General features: G+C 39.2%; 1 non-coding gene across 1 annotated transcript; it reads right to left on the bottom strand.

The window, feature by feature from the left end:
• Nucleotides 1-2,549: 2,549 nt before the first annotated feature.
• Nucleotides 2,550-2,622, bottom strand: TRNAV-AAC (transfer RNA valine (anticodon AAC)). Its single transcript has one exon. It is a non-coding gene; the product is annotated as a tRNA-Val (tRNA).
• Nucleotides 2,623-4,919: the final 2,297 nt, after the last annotated feature.

Below are 4,919 nucleotides of genomic sequence, written 5' to 3'. Positions count from 1 at the left end.
AAACTGCTAGCATTACGCCTGAGCAAGTTTTAAAATTAGCGAATCAGTGCAACAGAATTCTTGAGGCGCCACATCATAAAATTTGTGTTACGCGAAAGGCATCTACACAAGTTTTGAAATTAACGAATCAGTGTAGCAGATTTCTTGAGGCGCCATGCCATAAAGTTAGTGTTAGTTACTTATATTGGTAGAGTCAGAAAGTACCGGAACTTCGAGTGGCAACGCCTTGCTCTATAGGCAACTTCTCTGCCTTGTCCATGTAGTATGTGACCTACTTCTCCAGGCGTTTAGACTCAGTGTGAACATGACAGATACCTTTTTTTTTTTTGCAGATGATATATAACCATCCACACAACACCACCTTCAAAGTACGCCCCTTGGACAGTGACACACTTCTACCAGCGTTCATATCACTTCTATAAACATTCCTGCAGCCCAGTAGTAGGTTATTTTACGACGCTTTATCAACAACTTATATTATTTAGCGTCTGAATGAGGTGAAGGTGATAATGCCGGTGAAATGAGTCCGGGGTCCAGCACCGAAAGTTACCCAGCATTTGCTCATATTTGGTTGAGGAAAAACCCCGGAAAAAACCTCAACCAGGTAACTTGCCCCGACCGGGAATCGAACCCGGACCACCTGGTTTCGCGGCCAAACGTGCTAACCGTTAGTCCACAGATGTGTACACTGCAGCCCATATTTGGTTACTTCCCATAGAGCGCTTGTCGCATGAATTTTCACCTCTTCGGCTGACGCAAACCGCCGTCTCTTGAATAGGGGTTTGAGCTTTGGAAATACGAGTACATAGAAATCTGCTGGAGCAAGATCTGGAGAATATGGTGGCTGTCATGGGCAGGTATTTTGTGTTGAGCGAGGAATTCGCTCACCGATTCGCGACCGATGTGCTAGGGCATTGTCATGATGGAGAACTCAATTCTGTCATTACCACAAGTTGGGTTTTCTTCGTCGAATGGCATCACGAAGACGCAGAAGAATTGCAACATGCGCCTCCTTACTGACAGTTCGGCTCTCAGGAATAAAATCGAAATGTACGAGACCCTGGATATCAAAGAATACTTCAAGCATCACTTTTACCTTTGATCGGTCGGCACGGAATCTCTTTTGCCGTGGTGAGCCGAGAGAGTCGGAAAGTACCGGAACCTCGGGTGGCAACGCTATACTCTATAGGCAACTTCTCTGCCTTGTCAGTGTGGTATGTGACCTACTCTCCAGGCGTATGGATTCAGTGCAGCTGCGCATGAGAATGGGCAAGACTGACGTACTGTGCTCCAACCACGAGAAAGTCTCTGCCGGATGGGACGAAGGGGAGTAATGCTGTGAATGAATGTTGATGTCATAAGATGTCATAAGGTCACACACGTGGGTACTCGTACCTCTATTGGCTCGGTGTCACAGCACAAACAATAACATTGATACACACATGTTTATACTACCCTAATTACAAAATTAGATCAGTGTTAATCTCCTGGTCTTTTAATCTCTCCATACAGGAAATAACAAATGCAGGAGAGCGAATGGTTTTTAAACAGACGTTATAACGATAATATTATATATCTACTTCGCTCCAATAGATGACACAATAGTAAGCACATTCCTTTCATGGTTGATCTCCTGGTTGGAGAACAGTAGCCGGAAACCAATCGAAATTTATTTATTTATTTATTTATTTATTTATTTATTTATTTATTTATTTATTTATTTATTTATTTATTTATTTATTTATTTATTATTTTGCTAATAATAGTAACATAAAATGTAATATACATATACAGAAAAATTTAGCTCGCCCCTGAAAGAGTAGAACTCGTGCTCAGGGGCGGATACCTGAAATACAATGCAGTTCTGAGCTTCTTTTAGTGAACTATTTCTTACAGTCCTTTCTCTAATGGCATTCTCCCCGTAAACAGCCTTACAAAAGTTTCGAGCCGCCTCCGCTGCCTTTGCTCTTCTATTAAACTAAAACAGAAGATTATATCGGAAGTGTCCTTTTTTCCACATGACACTCCATCTTCTTTAGCCCTCAAATAGCACAAACTTTCTTCAAATTCGCAAATTTCAAGGCGTATTTACAAGCACAATACTCCACATAACAAATGACAAACAATAAAAAATCTTATAACAACGCAGTGTTATGATGACGAACAAAAACGCTACGAACTTATGCAACAACCTAATATAATCAAATCTGAACTTATAGAATAAGTAATCTAATCTCATCTAATATAATCCAATTTAATCTAATCTATGTATACGGAGTCTCTGGGGCTGAAATGCCATCCGTGATGTCACTCACTAATCTCACTTCTACCCCTGAGGGTTCTATGCTTAATGGTTCTGCATGTTGACGCAGAAGGACTTTATATGTTTCTTTTTAAAACTTGTATGCCCAGTTGTGAACTAGATAATTTCGTAAGTACGGAAATTAATTTACATACGAACGAATGACAGATTTTTTAGCGAAACGACTCCCAGAGACTACAAAATTCGGTAAATCATTAAGAAATATTAAAGGAAGGGGGAAAAAAAGTGTTTCCGCCCGGGATCGAACCGGGGACCTTCCGCGTGTTAGGCGGATGTGATAACCACTACACCACGGAAACTTGAATTACATTGTTCTGCTACTGTTATGTTCATTATCATCCTAATATAAGCCTATTTTTTTTCCTACTGGCTATAATTATACGCTAATAAAATAATTATCTACGGCATATGCATTATCAACTTTGAAGTTTGATAAACATGACTGCATGTCGCATATAACTACACATTTCCTCATTTCTTAAAAAATTATAATATCAATCCATACCTAGAGAATATTAAAAATAAGTATCACTTTTTTACTTTACATTATTAATCTTCATTCTTTTACTCTTAGGCCTAAGAGAACACAGGCAGGCAGCAGAAGGGGAGTAGGATATAATTATAAGAATTGCCATTTTGATCCTACAACAGAATACTGCATGTAATGTCACTGTTTTCTTCCATCGGGTGATAGTCATTCATTATTTTCCGTTCAGTCTGACACTCTTGTTTCCCAGTCAGTCGGGGACTAGTCCTTATTTTTCATTCAGTCTAGAATTCGTCATTGTTTCATCAGCCGAATACTAGCCATTATTTTCATTGAGTCTGGAATTCTTGTTTGGGAAACAAGAATTCCAGAATTCAGTCGGGGACTAGTCCTTACTTTTCATTCAGTCTAGAACTCGTCATTATTTACATCCAGCCGGATACTAGCCATTATTTTCCATTGAGTCTGAAACTCTTGTTTCTCTGTCAGTCGGGGACTAGTCCTTATTTTTCATTCAGTCTAGAACTCGTCACTGTTTCCATCCAGCCGGATACTAGCCATTACTTTCCATTGAGTCTGGAACTCTTGTTTCCCAACTAGTCGGGTCCTTATTTTTCATTCAACCTAACACTCGGCATTATTTTCTCAGACTGGGGCTAATCATTTTCCATTCAGCCTGAGACTCGTCATTGTTACCAATTCTGTCGGGAAATCGTCATTATTTTCCATTTAGTCTGGGACTTATCATTGCTTCTCATTCGGTCGGGGATTAGTTATGATTTTCCATTCGGTCTGACACTCGTCAGTGTTTTCCATTGAGTCTAGGACTAGTCATTTTTTCCCATTCTGTCGGAGAATCATTGCTATTTTCTATTCAATCCTGGATTTGTGATTATTTTCAAATATTTCGGGGACTAGTCACTGTTTTCCATTCAACCTGGGACTCTTCGTTGTTTCCCAGCCATTCAGGGACTAGTCATTATTTTTTATTCAACCTGGGCCTCGTCATTATTTGCCACTCAGTCTGGGACTGGTTATTGTTTCCCATTCAACTGAGGGCTAGTAGTTACTGTTTTCTATTAAGCCTGAGACTCGTCATTTTTTCAAATTCAGTCGTGAATTAGACAACATTTTCTATTCAGTGTGGGACTCGTCATTGTTTTCCATCGAATAGGACAATAGTCTTGTTTTACAGTCAACTAAATACAAGGCATTGTTATTGTTATGGTAGATAGGCTTAATATAAAATAACTACGAGTAACAATATTAAAAAGCCATGGGGAGATTAGAGATTTCTAGAAGTCAAATCCTCCACGATACTAAATAACTTCTCCCTCTCTCTGATATGGTTAACGTAGTTTATTAGATATAGTAAAGTAAATCCATGGCGCTACAGTCCTTTGCAGGGCCAAGACCGACAATCCTGCTGCTCGCCTCACGTCCACATACCGAAGCAGAGGTGGGCGATCATCCAACAGAATGAAGGTATCGTGTGGTTAGCACGATGGTCCCTCTAGCCGTTATAGCTGGTTTGCGAAACCGGATTTCGCAGCTCCCCAAGTGCATCACGATGTTGGGTGGCACCGGTCCCATACACTGGCCGAAATTTCATGAGAAAATTTCTTCCCCCATGAGGAATTTATTAGATATACCTCAACAATATAGAATGACGTGGAAAATTGTTTTTCACAGTACAAAGCCTTTTTGAAGGATATGAGACAACACATGAGTCTTGGTGTTTGTCATTAAATTTATTTATTTATTTATTTATTTATTTATTTATTTATTTATTTATTTATTTATTTATTTTTCATTATTTTATACAGCTAAACCGCATTTGTTTCAACTTTTGAGGAATACCTACAAGTATTATGTAAGGTTTTCTCGGTGTTATTTTCCGCACCATGTTTAAGACACAAAAACTCCAACCTTTCGGAGTCAAGTATCGGCTATACAATTAGGGAAGAAGAGAAAAATGTAACCTATATGTTGGATTTGGACCAATCCTGGAGAATATCTATTGGTAACAGGTCCAACAGATAGATTTTGCTTTCCTTTTCCTCTCTATGATGAAATCGATTCGTGGATCCAAAATGTTGGATGTTTCTG

The sequence above is a fragment of the Periplaneta americana genome, chromosome 2, assembly GCF_040183065.1.
Source record: "Periplaneta americana isolate PAMFEO1 chromosome 2, P.americana_PAMFEO1_priV1, whole genome shotgun sequence".
In the NCBI taxonomy this organism is placed as follows: domain Eukaryota; kingdom Metazoa; phylum Arthropoda; class Insecta; order Blattodea; family Blattidae; genus Periplaneta; species Periplaneta americana.
The sequence above is the reverse complement of the archived record's forward strand: the minus strand, read 5'-3'. Positions and strand labels throughout refer to the sequence as shown.